The sequence below is a fragment of the Ranitomeya imitator genome, chromosome 4, assembly GCF_032444005.1.
Source record: "Ranitomeya imitator isolate aRanImi1 chromosome 4, aRanImi1.pri, whole genome shotgun sequence".
In the NCBI taxonomy this organism is placed as follows: domain Eukaryota; kingdom Metazoa; phylum Chordata; class Amphibia; order Anura; family Dendrobatidae; genus Ranitomeya; species Ranitomeya imitator.
In genome coordinates, this window is record NC_091285.1 from 660,411,994 (window position 1) to 660,433,533 (window position 21,540).

At 51.7% G+C, this 21,540-nt stretch overlaps 1 long non-coding RNA gene across 2 annotated transcripts in view; it reads right to left on the minus strand.

The window, feature by feature from the left end:
- Positions 1-68: 68 nt before the first annotated feature.
- The window catches only part of LOC138677171 (uncharacterized), a 34,728-nt gene continuing 13,256 nt past the window's right edge, over positions 69-21,540 (minus strand). Inside the window, exons 1-3 of one of the 2 annotated variants that reach the window (XR_011320867.1) lie at positions 1,846-2,920; positions 1,655-1,763; positions 69-432 (exon numbers count right to left, since the gene is read on the minus strand). This is a non-coding gene — a long non-coding RNA (uncharacterized lncRNA). Of the gene's footprint in view, positions 433-1,654; positions 1,764-1,845; positions 2,921-21,540 lie in introns of those variants that run through there. The other variant, XR_011320868.1, reaches the window with a different exon arrangement.

A 21,540-nucleotide genomic window follows, 5' to 3' on the forward strand; every position in this document is an offset into this window, starting at 1 on the left:
TGATATAGAGCGCCACGGATCACACCCAACATTTGTATACTATAAATTAAGGTTACACTGGGAATATAAAGTGGGTTGCAGAAGTTTATAAAAAAAAACCTGACTATTTTTTTTTGTGGCGTTTTTATGAAACAGCGCCACACATGTCTACAGGCTTTGTCTAGTACTGCAGTTCGGCCCCATTCATGGAAACACACAGCCCATCACTTAGAGAGGTGATATTTCCAGTTTTGTGTCAGCACAGAATCAGAGAGGCAGATTTATAACAATATAAATTAACTTTATTGATAGAATTAACAAATATGAAATATTTTATTTGCCTTTTCGTTTTCATATTATTATTTTTCTTCTTATTTTATCTGTAAACGTCTGTAAAACAGCAGCAAGAGAACACAAATTATGCTTCAAAAATTCACGGGAGACTTCGTCTTCCTAAAACGGAAAGAAAAGATAATTTTTTTACTAAAGTGAATTGTATCGGGGGTATATAGAAAACTACTGAGAAGGCGCAACAGTTCTAAATACCTAAAGGTTCACTTTGGACAACACTTTTTTTTTGTGCTAAAAAGGTCTCTTTCTTGCTGCTGTGACCTCTATCAATCAATTTGTGGGGGAACCTGGGAGCAAGTATTTAATTACACTGCAGCGCCCCCGCAGGGGAAATATGGCGTCGACACGTTGAGTCCTCCAAAGAGGTTTTTATAGCTTGCCATTGCAGAGATATTATCAAAGTATTTTGTACTTAAACAGTTAAAAAAAAATACGTCTACATGGGCGTTACCAGAGAGCTTTTACTGGGGACGTGTACTTCTTCCTCTTTCTGACACTGACCAATCATAAGCAGCCAGTAACATACTGGTTAAAAAGAACACTCCCCCACAATTGACAAACTGTCTGCTCTACTCATTGCAGAGTGGTTACATGTGCTGGAGCACAGCAGATCTGAGTGTTATTAACGGACAGCTTTCAGCTCTCATCTCCAGCAGTCAGCGGGGTGGAGAGCTGCAGAGTCCTTAGTACTACACTTCCTTTGGCAATGCAAATGTGCATTTGCTTTTGTCAGTAAAGCTAATTTGATTTCGAGAGGAGAGTTATCAGAAGTGTTTGTAATGAGACTCACCTTCTGCAGCACCGCCCCTTCCCCCCCACACTGACTGCCAGAGAAGAGAGCAGAAAGCTGTTGGTTACTCACACTCAGCTCTGCAGTGCTCTGGCACATGTTATCACTCAGTAAACTGTTTGTCAATGCTGTTGTTGAGGGCATGGTCTTCTATCCCCAGTGTGTTACTGCCTGTCAGTCAGCATCCGAAAGAAAAAGAAGTACACGCCCCCAGTGAAATCTCTCTGGTAACGCCCACTTTGAAACAATTAACTAGTTAGGTGTCAAATACTTTGATCAAGTTACACTGCAGGTTACAGAGGTTGCTCTCCTAGGAGGGTTACTATTCTCAGAGTGACAACCTACTGAAGGAATGTTATACAGGACACTGCCCCTTTATGCTGCACTGGCTTGTCTTTGAAACATCCAAAAAGATAAATGGATGACACTTAAATAAAATTCATAAAAATATTACTACAGCCGATCTTCTTTGAGTTGCTATTACACAATCTCTAGAGTACAGTGTGGGCTCAGGTAGACAAAACATGAAGGTACCTTATTCTATACGAACATGCCACCACATCCACAGTATTTCGAGCAGGATTTCCCATCTCTTTTTGGGATATTCCAACATCGGACACATTTCAGACCATATTTTTTGTACCTAAAAGATTATAGAAGCAGTTCTACACTTATGTCTGATATATAACAGGTATACGTATTATAATTGTTTAAATGTATCCCACCTAGGACAACATCTGCAAGGAGTTTGTATGTTCTCCCCGTGTTTGCGTGGGTTTCCTCCGGGTCCTCCGGTTTCCTCCCACACTCCAAAGACATACTGATAGGGATTATAGATTGGGAGCCCCAATGGGGACAGCGATGATAATGTCCATATAGGCCCCGACTCATCAAAGTGAATACCCAGAAAAAAAAACGTTTTTTAAAAGTTTCAGAAAACATTTTCCAAAACCACAGGTGCCGGCAGTGACCCAGTGCCTACAGCCTTTAATGTGCATAGGTCATAACTCCATTTATGACAATGACAATTAAAAAAAACAAAAACCCTGAGATATTAATACAACAATTTAAGATAGAACAACCTTTACAAAAATAAATGACAATTTCGACTTTCAAGGTGTTAGATGACTGCATATTCCAGGTAGGAGGAAGAAACTACTTGGAAGCAAGCCATACAATCGGAAGCAAGCCATACAATCGGAAGCAAGCCATACAATCGGAAGCAAGCCATACAATCGGAAGCAAGCCGTACAATCGGAAGCAAGCCATGCAATCGGAAGCAAGCCATACAATTGGAAGCAAGCCATACAATCAGAAGCAAGCTATACAATCGGAAGCAAGCCGTACAATCGGAAGCAAACCATGCAATCGGAAGCAAGCCATACAATCGAGCGACAGGCTATGTTGGATATGATCATAGATTAGGTTATGACATACAGTATCCACTGACGAAAACCCACCAATGCTAAGAATGTGGCTGCTCAGTGGGAGTAACGGTGCTCACTGTACAGCACTTTCCCATGCAGGCAACGTCCGTGAACTTATCTATTTTTGTACATTTGGAAATGGAAAAAAAAAAATCTGAGAAACCCTGAACTGGGCTCTTGACGACCAGAAATACACAGCGCAGTTACTATAACAATGTTCTACAGAAGAAGCCAGACTTCAGTACAAGGCAGGAATGAGATCAGAGCGTGGATCTTACTCTGTGAAGATGCCAAGAATTTCATGAAAGCGAAGAGCGCAGCAGCTGAAGCCACTTTACATGAGAATTGTACTTTATTAAAACTACAACTCCCAGCATGCCCTGACGCCTTTTACATACGTAAAGTATTCACTGCTAATTTGAGACAAAAAAAGAAACGAGTTAACTCAGCCTATAAATATATATATATATATATATATATTCACCCAATAATTCACAAAATTTAAAGGGACTCTGTCACCTGAATTTGGCGGGACTGGTTTTGGGTCATATGGGCGGAGTTTCCGGGTGTTTGATTCACCCTTTCCTTACCTGCTGGCTGCATGCTGGCTGCAATATTGGATTGAAGTTCATTCTCTGTCCTCCATAGTACACGCCTGCACAAGGTGCAATCTTGCCTTGCGCAGGCATGTACTATGGAGGACAGAGAATGAACTTCAATCCAATATTGCAGCCAGCATGCAGCCAGCGGGTAAGGAAAGGGTGAATCAAACACCAGAAAACTCCGCCCATATGACCCAAAACCAGTCCCGCCAAATTCAGGTGACAGGTTCTCTTTAAGGGGCGAAAGGGTGAATGCATGTGCAAATGTGATAGTAAGCCGAGGGTGCCGCCACATTGGAGAACACAGGGGGTAATAACCGGACACAAGGTGTAGTCACCCAGCGGGAACTTACAGAGAAGGTTCGCAAATTACAACAGACTTGCACTTTTCTCAGAAGAAGCACCCAAGTATGGCAGGTACTCCTCAATAAGGCACAGGAGCACCGCGACTCGCAGAGAGGGACAATATCTAAAGTCTACAGATGAGGGAATCAAATTTGTTATTAATTTCCCCAAAAAGGTCAGAGTCACCAGAATCCACATTTGTAGGGATTCACTTCACATATATCCAGCAAAAATCAGCGACCAGCTAGCAGACATTTTTAAGGCTGGAAAGTAGTTAATAAAAAAATATATATATGCATTTACCTTTCTATGGCCCCCGTCTCTGTCCATGGCCCCATCAGCTCCCTGTCCGTGGTCCCTCACCTGTGCTGCTGCCACAGCTCCCTGTCCATGGCCCCCTCACCTGTGCTGCTGCCACAGCTCCCTGTCCATGGCCCCCTCACCTGTGCTGCTGCCACAGCTCCCTGTTCATGGCCCCTCACCTGTACTGCTGCCACAGCTCCCTGTCCATGGCCCCTCACCTGTGCTGCTGCCACAGCTCCCTGTCCATGGCCCCCTCACCTGTGCTGCTGCCACAGCTCCCTGTCCATGGCCCCTCACCTGTGCTGCTGCCACAGCTCCCTGTCCATGGCCCCTCACCTGTCCTGCTGCCACAGCTCCCTGTCCATGGCCCCTCACCTGTGCTGCTGCCACAGCTCCCTGTCCATGGCCCCTCACCTGTCCTGCTGCCACAGCTCCCTGTCCATGGCCCCTCACCTGTGCTGCTGCCACAGCTCCCTGTCCATGGCCCCCTCACCTGTCCTGCTGCCACAGCTCCCTGTCCATGGCCCCTCACCTGTGCTGCTGCCACAGCTCCCTGTCCATGGCCCCTCACCTGTGCTGCTGCCACAGCTCCCTGTCCATGACCCCCTCATCTGTGCTGCTGCCACAGCTCCCTGTCCATGGCCCCCTCACCTGTCCTGCTGCCACAGCTCCCTGTCCATGGCCCCCTCACCTGTGCTGCTGCCACAGCTCCCTGTCCATGGCCCCCTCACCTGTGCTGCTGCCACAGCTCCCTGTCCATGACCCCCTCATCTGTGCTGCTGCCACAGCTCCCTGTCCATGGCCCCCTCACCTGTCCTGCTGCCACAGCTCCCTGTCCATGGCCCCCTCACCTGTGCTGCTGCCACAGCTCCCTGTCCATGGCCCCCTCACCTGTGCTGCTGCCACAGCTCCCTGTCCATGGCCCCTCACCTGTGCTGCTGCCACAGCTCCCTGTCCATGGCCCCCTCACCTGTCCTGCTGCCACAGCTCCCTGTCCATGGCCCCCTCACCTGTCCTGCTGCCACAGCTCCCTGTCCATGGCCCCCTCACCTGTTCTGCTGCCACAGCTCCCTGTCCATGGCCCCCTCACCTGTGCTGCTGCCACAGCTCCATGTCCATGGCCCCTCACCTGTGCTGCTGCCACAGCTCCCTGTCCATGGCCCCTCACCTGTGCTGCTGCCACAGCCCCCTGTCCATGGCCCCCTCACCTGTCCTGCTGCCACAGCTCCCTGTCCATGGCCCCTCACCTGTGCTGCTGCCACAGCTCCATGTCCATGGCCCCCTCACCTGTGCTGCTGCCACAGCTCCCTGTCCATGGCCCCTCACCTGTGCTGCTGCCACAGCTCCATGTCCATGACCCCCTCATCTGTGCTGCTGCCACAGCTCCCTGTCCATGGCCCCCTCACCTGTGCTGCTGCCACAGCTCCCTGTCCATGGCCCCCTCACCTGTGCTGCTGCCACAGCTCCCTGTCCATGGCCCCCTCACCTGTGCTGCTGCCACAGCTCCCTGTCCATGGCCCCCTCACCTGTCCTGCTGCCACAGCTCCCTGTCCATGGCCCCCTCATCTGTGCTGCTGCCACAGCTCCATGTCCATGGCCCCCTCACCTGTTCTGCTGCCACAGCTCCCTGTCCATGGCCCCCTCACCTGTGCTGCTGCCACAGCTCCATGTCCATGGCCCCTCACCTGTGCTGCTGCCACAGCTCCCTGTCCATGGCCCCTCACCTGTGCTGCTGCCACAGCTCCCTGTCCATGGCCCCCTCACCTGTCCTGCTGCCACAGCTCCCTGTCCATGGCCCCTCACCTGTGCTGCTGCCACAGCTCCATGTCCATGGCCCCCTCACCTGTGCTGCTGCCACAGCTCCCTGTCCATGGCCCCTCACCTGTGCTGCTGCCACAGCTCCATGTCCATGACCCCCTCATCTGTGCTGCTGCCACAGCTCCCTGTCCATGGCCCCCTCACCTGTGCTGCTGCCACAGCTCCCTGTCCATGGCCCCCTCACCTGTGCTGCTGCCACAGCTCCCTGTCCATGGCCCCCTCACCTGTGCTGCTGCCACAGCTCCCTGTCCATGGCCCCCTCACCTGTGCTGCTGCCACAGCTCCATGTCCATGACCCCCTCATCTGTGCTGCTGCCACAGCTCCCTGTCCATGGCCCCCTCACCTGTGCTGCTGCCACAGCTCCATGTCCATGACCCCCTCATCTGTGCTGCTGCCACAGCTCCCTGTCCTTGGCCCCCTCATCTGTGCTGCTGCCACAGCTCCCTCTCCATAGCCCCCTCACCTGTGCTGCTGCCACAGCTCCATGTCCATGGCCCCTCACCTGTGCTGCTGCCACAGCTCCATGTCCATGGCCCCCTCATCTGTGCTGCTGCCACAGCTCCCTGTCCATGGCCCCCTCACCTGTGCTGCTGCCACAGCTCCCTGTCCATGGCCCCCTCACCTGTGCTGCTGCCACAGCTCCATGTCCATGACCCCCTCATCTGTGCTGCTGCCACAGCTCCCTGTCCTTGGCCCCCTCATCTGTGCTGCTGCCACAGCTCCCTCTCCATAGCCCCCTCACCTGTGCTGCTGCCACAGCTCCATGTCCATGGCCCCTCACCTGTGCTGCTGCCACAGCTCCATGTCCATGGCCCCCTCATCTGTGCTGCTGCCACAGCTCCCTGTCCATGGCCCCCTCACCTGTGCTGCTGCCACAGCTCCCTGTCCATGGCCCCCTCACCTGTGCTGCTGCCACAGCTCCCTGTCCATGGCCCCTCACCTGTGCTGCTGCCACAGCTCCCTGTCCATGGCCCCCTCACCTGTGCTGCTGCCACAGCTCCCTGTCCATGGCCCCCTCACCTGTGCTGCTGCCACAGCTCCCTGTCCATGGCCCCTCACCTGTGCTGCTGCCACAGCTCCCTGTCCATGGCCCCCTCACCTGTCCTGCTGCCACAGCTCCCTGTCCATGGCCCCCTCACCTGTGCTGCTGCCACAGCTCACTGTCCATGGCCCCCTCACCTGTGCTGCTGCCACAGCTCCCTGTCCATGGCCCCCTCACCTGTGCTGCTGCCACAGCTCCATGTCCATCGCCCCCTCATCTGTGCTGCTGCCACAGCTCCCTGTCCATGGCCCCCTCACCTGTGCTGCTGCCACAGCTCCCTGTCCATGGCCCCCTCACCTGTGCTGCTGCCACAGCTCCATGTCCATGGCCCCTCACCTGTGCTGCTGCCACAGCTCCATGTCCATGGCCCCCTCATCTGTGCTGCTGCCACAGCTCCCTGTCCATGGCCCCCTCACCTGTGCTGCTGCCACAGCTCCCTGTCCATGGCCCCCTCACCTGTGCTGCTGCCACAGCTCCCTGTCCATGGCCCCCTCACCTGTGCTGCTGCCACAGCTCCCTGTCCAAGGCCCCTCACCTGTACTGCTGCCACAGCTCCCTGTCCATGGTCCCTCACCTGTGCTGCTGCCACAGCTCCCTGTCCATGGCCCCCTCACCTGTGCTGCTGCCACAGCTCCCTGTCCATGGCCCCTCACCTGTGCTGCTGCCACAGCTCCCTGTCCATGGCCCCCTCACCTGTGCTGCTGCCACAGCTCCCTGTCCTTGGCCCCCTCATCTGTGCTGCTGCCACAGCTCCCTCTCCATAGCCCCCTCACCTGTGCTGCTGCCACAGCTCCATGTCCATGGCCCCTCACCTGTGCTGCTGCCACAGCTCCATGTCCATGGCCCCCTCATCTGTGCTGCTGCCACAGCTCCCTGTCCATGGCCCCCTCACCTGTGCTGCTGCCACAGCTCCCTGTCAATGGCCCCCTCACCTGTGCTGCTGCCACAGCTCCCTGTCCATGGCCCCTCACCTGTGCTGCTGCCACAGCTCCCTGTCCATGGCCCCCTCACCTGTGCTGCTGCCACAGCTCCCTGTCCATGGCCCCCTCACCTGTGCTGCTGCCACAGCTCCCTGTCCATGGCCCCTCACCTGTGCTGCTGCCACAGCTCCCTGTCCATGGCCCCCTCACCTGTCCTGCTGCCACAGCTCCCTGTCCATGGCCCCCTCACCTGTGCTGCTGCCACAGCTCACTGTCCATGGCCCCCTCACCTGTGCTGCTGCCACAGCTCCCTGTCCATGGCCCCCTCACCTGTGCTGCTGCCACAGCTCCATGTCCATGGCCCCCTCATCTGTGCTGCTGCCACAGCTCCCTGTCCATGGCCCCCTCACCTGTGCTGCTGCCACAGCTCCCTGTCCATGGCCCCCTCACCTGTGCTGCTGCCACAGCTCCATGTCCATGGCCCCTCACCTGTGCTGCTGCCACAGCTCCATGTCCATGGCCCCCTCATCTGTGCTGCTGCCACAGCTCCCTGTCCATGGCCCCCTCACCTGTGCTGCTGCCACAGCTCCCTGTCCATGGCCCCCTCACCTGTGCTGCTGCCACAGCTCCCTGTCCATGGCCCCCTCACCTGTGCTGCTGCCACAGCTCCCTGTCCAAGGCCCCTCACCTGTACTGCTGCCACAGCTCCCTGTCCATGGTCCCTCACCTGTGCTGCTGCCACAGCTCCCTGTCCATGGCCCCCTCACCTGTGCTGCTGCCACAGCTCCCTGTCCATGGCCCCTCACCTGTGCTGCTGCCACAGCTCCCTGTCCATGGCCCCCTCACCTGTGCTGCTGCCACAGCTCCCTGTCCATGGCCCCTCACCTGTGCTGCTGCCACAGCTCCCTGTCCATGGCCCCCTCACCTGTCCTGCTGCCACAGCTCCCTGTCCATGGCCCCCTCACCTGTGCTGCTGCCACAGCTCACTGTCCATGGCCCCCTCACCTGTGCTGCTGCCACAGCTCCCTGTCCATGGCCCCCTCACCTGTGCTGCTGCCACAGCTCCATGTCCATGGCCCCCTCATCTGTGCTGCTGCCACAGCTCCCTGTCCATGGCCCCTCACCTGTGCTGCTGCCACAGCTCCCTGTCCATGGCCCCTCACCTGTCCTGCTGCCACAGCTCCATGTCCATGGCCCCTCACCTGTCCTGCTGCCACAGCTCCATGTCCATGGCCCCTCACCTGTGCTGCTGCCACAGCTCCCTGTCCATGGCCCCTCACCTGTGCTGCTGCCACAGCTCCCTGTCCATGGCCCCCTCACCTGTGCTGCTGCCACAGCTCTCTGTCCATGGCCCCTCACCTGTCCGTGGCCCCTCACCTGTCCTGCTGCCACAGCTCCCTGTCCGTGGCCCCTCACCTGTCCGTGGCCCCTCACCTGTCCTGCTGCCACAGCTCCCTGTCCGTGGCCCCTCACCTGTCCTGCTGCCACAGCTCCCTGTCCGTGGCCCCTCACCTGTGCTGCTGCCACAGCTCCCTGTGCATGGCCCCTCACCTGTGCTGCTGCCACAGCTCCCTGTCCGTGGCCCCTCACCTGTGCTGCTGCCACAGCTCCCTGTCCATGGCCCCTCACCTGTGCTGCTGCCACAGCTCTCTGTCCATGGCCCCTTACCTGTCGTTCTGCCACATCTCTCTGTCCATGGCCCCTCACCTGTCCATGGCACCTCACCTATCCATGGCACCTCACCTGTCCATGGCCCCTCACCTATCCATGGCACCTCACCTGTCCATGGCCCCTCACCTGTCCATGGCCCCTCACCTGTCCATGGCACCTCACCTATCCATGGCCCTTCACTTGTGCAGCTACCCACAGCTCCTTGTCCCCTTGTCCTCCGCTCACTTTGGATCGCTCATTGGATTGACCTTCTCTACGGTCCAGATCTTTCGCCACTGACTAAGCCTCCTGACCAACATCACTGACATGCGTCGATGCCCCCACGTGACAGGGTAAAGAATAGTCAGCGCTAAAAGATCTGGATAGAAATGAAGATCAAAAAGAAAATCAATCCAAAGTGAGAGAAGGAGGTAGTACAAGTGAGGGTCTGGCTTAGACCAGGGGAGTAGAATCATTTTTAATGTTTTAACCCCTTCCCATCTTCTTTTTATTAGAGCATGTTTCCACGGTCAGGAATGGCTCAGTATTTGCTCAGGATTTGACGCAGGTAAAATCTGCACCAAATCTGCACCTGAGGTCACTGGCAGGTCACCTGCGTTTTTTGATGCGTTTTTACATGCGTTTGTTTTTTTTTGTCACTTTTAATAAAGCTAATTGAAAGTTGGCTTCTGGGAAAGAAATAAAAGTGATTTCCTGTTTGCCGATATATTAGGGTATGTTCCCATGGTCAGTAAACGCTGCAGGTTTGACCCTGCGTACATCTGCAGCGTCAAACCTGCAGCGTCCAGATGTTACAGCATAGTGGATGGGATTTCAAGAAATCACATGTCCACTATGCGTTCAAAGACGCTGGCGGCAGACCTGCGAAAACGGACATGTGGCGCATCTTTCCAGACTGCAGCATGTCCATTTACGATGTGGAGACGCTCAGTCCTCGCAACGTAAATTTCCATGCAGTAAAACGGCATCTAATCATTAGTCACATGTGTATTAACTGTGGAAATGCAGCTTACTATGCATGTGTTCTAATTTACACATGTTGAATCCTGTGTCACAGAAGGAAGTACGTGACAGGCATGAGTTACACTTGCGAGTGTGATGCGAAAAACTTGCGCTAGTCTCTCGCATCAGCACCCGGGACTGCTGCCGGCACTCGGACCCACAAGTGTGGCTGCATAGATATATATGCAGTCTCACACTCCAGTCCCGAGTGCCGGCGGCAGTCCCGGGTGTTGATTCGAGTTTCTCGCATCACACTCGCAAGTGTGACCCCGGCCACACAGGAAGTTCCTGAAAGTAGACAGAGGTCACTAATATGCACTGTCCTTCCCTTTTTTTACTAAATTAAAAAAAAATGGCATGGGGTCCCCCCAGGGCCGCCATCAGGGCATGACGGCCGTGACTGGCGTATGGGGCCCGGTGAGCAGAGGGGGCCCGCATCGGGCCCCGTCTTATCTGCTCACCGGGCCCCTACCGGCAGCCGCAGGCTAACCGGGCCCTTAGCGCCGACGCTGCAGCTGTTTAAAGCTATTGACGTGCGGGCCCGCACGTCAATAGTTAACAGCCGCGGCGCCGCCAGCCAATCTGAGGCTGGCAGGCGCTGACGTCAGCCGCAGCGTGCGTGCATGTCGCCGGCGTCTGACATCATTGTCAGTCACCGGCGAGTGCATGCACGCTGCAGCTGCGTGGATGCTTCGCCCGCCGCAGGAGCGCGGCCAGGTAAGAAGAACTTCTTTTTTTTTTTTTCTTGAGAGCGGCGATCCGGGGGCCCAGGGAAGAACGCTGGACACAGGGGCAAAACGCTGGACAGAGATGTGGCAGAGTGCTGGACAGAGATGGGGCAGACTCGCAGAGTGCTGGGAAGAGATGGGGCAGAGTGCTGGGAAGAGATGGGGCAGAGTGCTGGGAATAGATGGGGCAGAGTCCTGAGAAGAGATGGGGCAGAGTGCTGGGAAGAGATGGGGCAGAGTGCTGGACAGAGATGGGGCAGAGTGCTGGACAGAGATGGGGCAGAGTGCTGGGAAGAGATGGGGCAGAGTGCTGGGAAGAGATGGGGCAGAGTGCTGGGAAGAGATGGGGCAGAGTGCTGGGAAGAGATGGGGCAGAGTGCTGGGAAGAGATGGGGCAGAGTGCTGGGAAGAGATGGGGCAGAGTGCTGGACAGAGATGGGGCAGAGTGCTGGACAGAGATGGGGCAGAGTGCTGGGAAGAGATGGGGCAGAGTGCTGGGCAGAGTGCTGGACAGAGATGGGGCAGAGTGCTGGACAGAGATGGGGCAGAGTGCTGGACAGAGATGGGGCAGAGTGCTGGACAGAGATGGGGCAGAGTGCTGGGCAGAGTGCTGGACAGAGATGGGGCAGAGTGCTGGACAGAGATGGGGCAGAGTGCTGGACAGAGATGGGGCAGAGTGCTGGACAGAGATGGGGCAGAGTGCTGGACAGAGATGGGGCAGAGTGCTGGACAGAGATGGGGCAGAGTGCTGGACAGAGATGGGGCAGAGTGCTGGACAGAGATGGGGCAGAGTGCTGGGCAGAGATGGGGCAGAGTGCTGGGCAGAGTGCTGGACAGAGATGGGGCAGAGTGCTGGACAAAGATGGGGCAGTGCTGGACAGAGATGAGGCAGAGTGCTGGGAAGAGATGGGGCAGAGTGCTGGGAAGAGATGGGGCAGAGTGCTGGACAGAGATGGGGCAGAGTGCTGGACAGAGATGGGGCAGAGTGCTGGACAGAGATGGGGCAGAGTTCTGGACAGAGATGGGGCAGAGTGCTGGACAGAGATGGGGCAGAGTGCTGGACAGAGATGGGGCAGAGTGCTGGACAGAGATGGGGCAGAGTGCTGGACAGAGATGGGGGAGAGTGCTGGACAGAGATGGGGCAGAGTGCTGGACAGAGATGGGGCAGGATTGGAAACAGATGGGGCAGAGTGCTGGACACAGATGGGGCAGAGTGCTGGACACAGATGGGGCAGATATGCTGGACACAGATGGGGCAGAGTGCTGGACACAGATGGGGCAGAGTGCTGGACACAGATGGGGCAGGATTGGAGACAAATGGGGCAGAGTGCTGGAAACAGATGGGGCAGAGTGCTGGACACAGATGGGGCAGGATTGGAAACAGATGGGGCAGAGTGCTGGACACAGATGGGGCAGGATTGGACACAGATGGGGCAGAGTGCTGGACACAGATGGGGCAGGATTGGACACAGATGGGGCAGAGTGCTGGACACAGATGGGGCAGGATTGGACACAGATGGGGCAGAGTGCTGGACACAGATGGGGCAGGATTGGAAACAGATGGGGCAGAGTGCTGGACACAGATGGGGCAGAGTGCTGGACACAGATGGGGCAGGATTAGAAACAGATGGGGCAGAATGTAGACAGATGGGGCAGGATTGGAGACAGATGGGGCAGAATGGATACGATGGAGACAGATGGGGCAGGATGGGGAGATCATATGGGGCAGAATGGATACTCATGAGGGCAGGATGGGAGAACATATGGCTGGAGCCTGCAATGAGACACACGGGGGCTAGGATGGCGAATATTACCATAGGGGCTAATTAAGGGATATTATTATTGCAGTGAGGTATTTATTTTATTTTTTGAGTATACTGTTTTAAATGGGGGGAGGTCCTGTTACTGTGCAGAGTGATACTATGTCACCTTCTTTATGTGGTGTAATGTAGAGGCTGGGAAAATTAAGTAATGTGTTCTACAAGTGGAACTCGAGATAACTGTGTTATTTCCTGCAGAAACGAGTCCTGGCTGGAAGAAATGATGGCGGTCTGTGCTGGATGAAAGATGAAGGACTTCACCTAGAGACGTCACTGGTGAGTCAGTGTTAACTTTACACTGACACTATACACTGTATACTATATACAGAGGTCCTGTGTATAATGTCACCGGTGATCACTGTATTACCTGTACACAGACACTGCTTACTAATTACAGATCTCCTGCTTATAATGGAACTGATGGTGATAGTATTGTGTTTTTTTTTTTTTATTACTGATCAGTATTGTAGTATTCAGTCATTGGTGGTAATATGTGGTCTGGTCATGATGTGGTGGTATTTGTTCCTTGTATTTTATATTATTCGATCACTGTGGTGGTAATATGCAGTCTGGTCATGGTGTTCTGGTATTTGTTCCTTGTATTTGATATTATTCGGTCACTGTGGTGGTAATATGTGGTCTGGTCATAGTGCTGTGGTATTTGTTCCTTGTATGTAGTATTATAGGTCATTTTAAAAATTGAAAAATAAATAAAAATATACCTAAATTGTATTGCATATTTTAACAAATATTTAGTAGGTTACAGTAGAGTAGGGCCCAGCCAAAAGTGTCAACCGTGTTCTGGTGGCGGCTTAAAAAATCTTTTGGCCAAAACAAAAGCTGCCGGCTATATGTGTGATCTGGTGATGGGAACTGTCAATGTGTGATAGGTGAGAAGTGGAGATTTTCCAAGAGAGAGCGGTGGGACTGTGGACAGTTCGAGGGGTGGAGCCTGGAGGCGGGGCTGGGGTGGAGCCTGGGCGGAGTCTCAAGGGGGCCCCGAAAATTTTGTCAGTATGGGGCCCCGAAATTTCTAGTGGCAGCCCTGGGTCCCCCTATATTTATTAACCGGCCAGAGTAAACCAGACTACTGGGACTGGTATTTCAGGCTGGTAAGGAACCAATATGCATGAACCATATCAGCCTGATAATACCAGGCCGCAGCAGTCTACTTAGCAAAAATAGGGGATCCCCTCCAAAAAATACAGCGTGGAGTCCCCCTATATTTGTTATCCAGCTAAGAAAAAAGCAGACAGCTGCGGCCCGGTATTCTTAGGCTGGTAAGGATCCAATATCCACGAACCTGATCAGCCTGATAATACTAGGCCTCAGCAGTCTGCTTACCTTGGATGGTTAGCAAAAATAGAGGGATTCCCTCTAAAAAAAAAAATAGCGTGGGGTCCCCCTATTTTTGTTAACCAGCCAAGTAAAAAGCAGACTGCTGCATCCAAAGATGCGCCAATTGTGGCACTTTACCCGCCTCTTCCCAATAGCCTTGTAGCTGCGCAAAGTGGGGTAATAGTCGAGGGGTTGATATCATCTTTGTATTGTAAGGTGACATCAAGCCTGGCTTAATAATGGAGAAGCGTCAATAAGACACCTCTCCATTACTAATCCTACAGTTGGTAAAGGGTTAAATAAAGACACAGACAGAATAAAGTATTTTAATGAAATAAAACACCACACAGTTTCCCATCTTTATTATTCAGCTAGTCCATGCGGTGCCCTCAATCTCCTGTAATAAACATAAAATAATAAACCAACACAAATACTCACTGTTCCGACGTAGTCCTAAATAACGAGTATCCCACGACAAGCTCAGCTCTGCTACATCTGGATGCCTGACATCCAGACATAGCAGAGATTGCAGATGATCGCCGGAGACAACTCTCCGGCGGTCATCTGCACTGCAGTTCTCACGATCAGCCGAGAACATCCGGCGGTCACAAGGTAAGACATTATTTAAATTAGTACACATGCGCAGTAAGCTGCGTTCCTGCAGTTATTACGCTTTTCACTAAAACCGCATCTAATGATAGTGTATGGGAAATTTACGCTGCGGGGACGGAGCGTCACCGCATCGTAAATAGACATGCTGCGGTCTAGAAAGACGCGCCGCATGTCCGGTTACGCAGGTCTGCCGCCGGCGTCTTTTAAAGCATGGTGGAGATGGGATTTCATGAAATCCCCTCCACTATGCTGTAACATCTGGACGCTGCGAGTTTGACGTTGCGGCTGTATGGAGCGTCAAACCCGCAGCGATTTTTCGGACCGTGGAAACAAATCCTTATACTTTGGGGGTCTGAAATGACCGGAGAGCATACATATATATATATATATATATATATAAAAATGTCTTTTCATTGAAGATTTGATTTGGACTGAAATTTAAAGCGGACAACATTAAATCTGCCCAAAACGAATTTTGGTAAAATTTTTGGAAGTCATTAGTTGGAAAAGTGCCATGTAGATGAGCTCTATACTGGAGAGTTCTCCTTTGTGGCCATTATATTTTTTACCCTACAGTACACCGGACCATTCCTTACAGCGTTTCTCTCTCAGGTCTCATTCTCCGCAATGTGAGGAACCTCCTTTCTCCAACCGATAGGCAGCAAGACTTGCTCGTCGCCTGCACCGGACTCTTAGCCCATGGATGCTATGGATCTAGACCTGCTCATCCCAACGTTCACTGCCACTATAATATGGCTTATATTGCTATGTAGGAAGCTATAGCGCCATCTCTGGCTTTCCATGAGAATCTTACATCAGCAAGAGGGTCACACTCAACTCCTCAAGAGTGGCAAAATAATGCCCTTAGTATCAGGACCCAAGACAGTATGCTACAACAACATGGCATCGGGACAAAGCACCACTCATCTCACAGGACAGTACCTACATCTACCCTGCAAGTTAAAGAGGACTCATCAGCCGGTCAAAAGTGGACAGGTTTTGCTCTTTTTTATTCTCACTGCTCCCTTGTATATTCAGTTTCTTTGTTTTTTTTATAAATCCCCCATATGGTTCCAGAGATTTGGGCTTTTTTATCTAGCGCTAGTTTTCATAGTCTTTACAAAGAGGGCGTGGCTTACAGAGTAATTATGCAAAACAGTCTAAAGACACGCCCCAGAGGATCCTGTGAGCTACATCCCTTTCTAAAGGACTATAAAAACTAGCACGAAATATAAAAGGACCACTTCTCAGGACCTGTATAATAGAGTATTTTTAACCCCTTCCCGACCCATGACGCCACGTAGGCGTCATGAAAGTCGGTGCCAATCCGACCCATGATGCCTATGTGGCGTCATGGAAAGATCGCGTCCCTGCAGATCGGGTGAAAGGGTTAACTCCCATTTCACCCGATCTGCAGGGACAGGGGGAGTGGTAGTTTAGCCCAGGGGGGGTGGCTTCACCCCCTCGTGGCTACGATCGCTCTGATTGGCTGTTGAAAGTGAAACTGCCAATCAGAGCGATTTGTAATATTTCACCTATTATAACTGGTGAAATATTACAATCCAGCCATGGCCGATGCTGCAATATCATCGGCCATGGCTGGAAATACTAATGTGCCCCCACCCCACCCATCGCCCCCCCAGCCCCCCGATCTGGCCGGTACACTGCTCCGGCTCCCCTCCGCCCTGTGCTCCACTCCCCCCAGTGCTCGTGTCCGCTCCCCCCGTGCTCCAATCACCCCCCCGTGCTCCAATCACCCCCCCCTGCACTCCGATCCACCACACCCCGTGCTCCGTTACACCCCCCGTGCTCCGTTCCAGCCCCCCGTGCTCCGTTCCACGCCCCCCGTGCTCCGTTCCACGCCTGCCGCGCTCCGATTCCCCCCCCCGTGCTCCGATCCCCCCCCCCCGTGGTCCTCCCCACCCCATCATACTTACCGATCCTGCCGGGGTCCCGTCCGTCTTCTCCTTGGGAGCCGCCATCTTCCAAAATGGCGGGCGCATGCGCAGTGCGCCCGCCGAATCTGCCGGCCGGCAGATTCGTTCCAAAGTGCATTTTGATCACTGAGATATTTTGATCACTGAGATATAATCTATCTCAGTGATCAAAATGCACTTTGGAACGAATCTGCCGGCCGGCAGATTCGTTCCAAAGTGCATTTTGATCACTGAGATAGATTATATCTCAGTGATCAAAATAAAAAAAATAATAAATGACCCCCCCCTTTGTCACCCCCATAGGTAGGGACAATAAAAAAATAAAGAATTTTTTTTTTTTCCACTAATGTTAGAATAGGGTTAGGGTTAGGGGTAGGGTTAGGGTTAGGGGTAGGGTTAGGGGTAGGGTTAGGGGTAGGGTTAGGGGTAGGGCTAGGGTTAGGGCTAGGGTTAGGGGTAGGGTTTCGGTATGTGCACACGTATTCTGGTCCTCTGCGGATTTTTCCGCTGCGGATTTGATAAATCCGCAGTGCTAAACCGCTGCGGATTTATGGCGGATTTACCGCGTTTTTTTCTGCGCATTTCACTGCGGTTTTACAATTGCGATTTTCTATTGGAGCAGTTGTAAAACCGCTGCGGAACCCGCACAAAGAAGTGACATGCTGCGGAATGTAAACCGCTGCATTTCCGTGCAGTTTTTCCGCAGCATGTGTACAGCGATTTTTGTTTCCCGTAGGTTTACATTGAACTGTAAGCTCATGGGAAGCTGCTGCGGATCCGCAGCGTTTTCTGCAGCGTGTGCACATACCTTTAGAATTAGGCTATGTGCACACGGTGCGGATTTGGCTGCGGATTGGCCGCTGCGGATTCGCAACAGTGTTCCATCAGGTTTACAGTACCATGTAAACATATGAAAAACCAAATCCGCTGTGCCCATGGTGCGGAAAATACAGCGCGGAAACGCTGCGTTGTATTTTCCGCAGCATGTCAATTCTTTGTGCGGATTCCGCAGCGTTTTACACCTGTTCCTCAATAGGAATCCGCAGGTGAAATCCGCACAAAAAACACTGGAAATCCGCAGAAAATCCGCAGGTAAAACGCAGTGCCTTTTACCCGCGGATTTTTCAAAAATGGTGCGGAAATATCTCACACGAATCCACAACGTGGGCACATAGCCTTAGGGTTAGGGTTGGAATTAGGGTTGTGGTTAGGGTTGTGATTAGGGTTATGGCTACAGTTTGGATTAGGGTTAGGGGTGTGGGGGGGTTAGTGTTGGAGTTAGAATTGAGGGGTTACCACTGTTTAGGCACATCAGGGGTCTCCAAACGCAACATGGCACCACCATTGATTCCAGCCAATCTCGTATTCAAAAAGTCAAATGGTGCTCCCTCACTTCCGAGCCCTGACGTGTGCCCAAACAGTGGTTTACCCCCACATATGGGGTACCAGCATACTCAGGATAAACTGCGCAACAATTACTGGGGTCCAATTTCTCCTGTTACCCTTGTGAATCTAAAAAAATGCTTGCTAAAACATAATTTTTGAGGAAAGAAAAATGATTTTTTATTTTCACGGCTCTGCGTTGTAAACGTCTGTGAAGCACTTGGGGGTTCAAAGTGCTCACCACATATCTAGATAAGTTCCTTGGGGGGTCTAGTTTCTAAAATGGGGTCACTTGTGGGGGGTTTCTACTGTTTAGGCACACCAGGGGCTCTGCAAACGCAATGTGACGCCCGCAGAGCATTCCATCAAAGTCTGCATTTCAAAAGTCACTACTTCCCTTCTGAGCCCCGACGTGTGCCCAAACAGTGATTTACCCCCACATATGGGGTATCACCGTACTCAGGAGAAACTGGACAACAACTTTTAGGGTCAAATTTCTCCTGTTACCCTTGGGAAAATAAAAAATTGCAGGCTAAAAGATCATTTTAGATAAAATAACATTTTTATTTTATTTTCATGGCTCTGCGTTATAAACTTCTGTGAAGCACTTGGGGGTTCAAAGTCCTCACCACACATCTAAATTAGTTCCTTTGGGGGTCTAGTTTCCAAAATGGGGTCATTTCTGGGGGATCTCCAATGTTTAGGCACACAGGGGCTCTCCAAACGTGACATGGTGTCCGCTAATGATTGGAGCTAATTTTCCATTTAAAAAGCCAAATGGCGTGCCATCCCTTCCGAGCCCTGCCGTGCGCCCAAACAGTGGTTTACCCCCACATATGGGGTATCAGCGTACTCAGGACAAACTGGACAACAATATTTGGGGTCCAATTTCTCCTATTATCCTTGGCAAAATAGGAAATTCCAGGCTAAAATATCATTTTTGAGGAAAGAAAAATTATTTTTTATTTTCATGGCTCTGCGTTATAAACTTCTGTGAAGCACCTGGGGGTTTAAAGTGCTCAATATGCATCTAGATAAGTTCCTTGGGGGGTCTAGTTTCCAAAATGGGGTCACTTGTGGGGGAGCTCCAATGTTTAGGCACACAGGGGCTAACAATTGGAGCTAATTTTCCATTCAAAAAGTCAAATGGCGCGCCTTCCCTTCCGAGCCCTGCCGAGTGCCCAAACAGTGGTTTACCCCCACATATGAGGTATCGGCGTACTCGGGAGAAATTGCCCAACAAATTTTATGATCCATTTTATCCTACTGCCCATGTGAAAATGAAAAAATTGAGGCGAAAAGAATTTTTTTGTGAAAAAAAAGTACTTTTTCATTTTTACAGATCAATTTGTGAAGCACCTGAGGGTTTAAAGTGCTCACTAGGCATCTAAATAAGTTCCTTGGGGGGTCTAGTTTCCAAAATGGGGTCACTTGTGGGGGAGCGCCAATGTTTAGGCACACAGGAGCTATCCAAACGCGACATGGTGTCCGCTAACGATGGAAATAGTTTTTCATTCAAAAAGTCAAATGGCGCTCCTTCCCTTCCGAGCCTTACCATGTGCCCAAACAGTGGTTTACCCCCACATGTGAGGTATCGGTGTACTCAGGAGAAATTGCCCAACACATTTTAGGATCCATTTTATCCTGTTGCCCATGTGAAAATGAAAAAATTGAGGCTAAAAGAATTTTTTTGTGAAAAAAAAAGTACTTTTTCATTTTTACGGATCAATTTGTGAAGCACCTGGGGGTTCAAAGTGCTCACTATGCATCTAGATAAGTTCCTTGGGGCGTCTAGTTTCCAAAATGGGGTCACTTGTGGGGGAGCTCCAATTTTTAGGCACACGGGGGCTCTCCAAACGTGACATGGTGTCCGCTAAAGAGTGGAGCCAATTTTTGATTCAAAAAGTCAAATGGCGCTCCTTCCCTTCCAAGCCCTGCCGTGCGCCCAAACAGTGGTTTACCCACACATATGAGGTATCAGCGTACTCAGGACAAATTGGACAACAACTTTCGTGGTTCAGTTTCTCCTTTTACCATTGGGAAAATAAAAAAATTGTTGCTAAAAGATAATTTTTGTGACTAAAAAGTTAAATGTTAATTTTTTCCTTCCATGTTGCTTCTGCTGCTGTGAAGCACCTGAAGGGTTAATAAACTTCTGGAATGTGGTTTTGTGCACCTTGAGGGGTGCAGTTTTTAGAATGGTGTCACTTTTGGGTATTTTCAGCCATATAGACCCCTCAAACTGACTTCAAATGTGAGGTGGTCCCTAAAAAAAATGGTTTTGTAAATTTCGTTGTAAAAATGACAAATCACTGGTCAAATTTTAACCCTTATAACTTCCTAGCAAAAAAAAATTTTGTTTCCAAAATTGTGCTGATGTAAAGTAAACATGTGGGAAATGTTATTTATTAACTATTTTGTGTCACATAACTCTCTGGTTTAACAGAATAAAAATTCAAAATGTGAAAATTTCCGTTTTTATCACAAATAAACGCAGAATTTATTGACCTAAATTTACCACTAACATGAAGCCCAATATGTCACGAAAAAACAATCTCAGAACCGCTAGGATCCATTGAAGCGTTCCTGAGTTATTACCTCATAAAGGGACACTGGTCAGAATTGCAAAAAACGGCAAGGTCTTTAAGGTCAAAATAGGCTGGGTCATGAAGGGGTTAAAAAAAACAACAAAAACCCCCCCAGAATACTCAGGAAAGTAACGGGAATAAAACAAGAGCATAAATTGGCCATGTTTGACCTGGTGAGAGGTCGCCTTTAAAGAATTATGTTGAGAACCTTTATCACTATTTCATTATGTGGGTAAAAGTGATGATTTCCCCTTTAACCCCTTAGCGACCGCCGATACGCCTTTTAACGGCGGCCGCTAAGGGTACTTAAACCACAGCGCCGTTAATTAACGGCGCTGTGGAAAAAGTGAATAGCGCCCCCCACAGGCCGATTTTCTCCGGGGTCTCGGCTGCCGGGGGTAGCCGAGACCCCAGAGAACATGATTTGGGGGGTTTTTAACCCACCCCGCATTTGCGATCGCAAAAAAAAAAAGCGATCTCTTTTTAATTTCTCTGTCCTCCGATGTGATCGCACATCGGAGGACAGAGAAAAGGGGTCCCAGGTGGCCCCCCAATACTCACCTAGCTCCCCCGATGCTCCTCGTGTCTCCAGGTGGGCGCCGCCATCTTCAAAATGGCGGGCGCATGCGCAGTGCGCCCGCCGGCCGGCACCGGGAGAATCTTTGGGGTCTCAGCTGCCGGGGGTAGCCGAGACCCCAAAGAGCATGATCGGGGTCGGTATTACCGACCCCTGTTTTGCGATCGCCGGTAATGAACTGTTTACCGGCGACCGCAAAAAAAAAAAAAAAGTAAAGTGTAATTCTCTGTCCTCTGATGTGATCGCACATCAGAGGACAGAGAAATAGGGGGATTCGGGGACCCTAGCATACTCACCTAGGTCCCT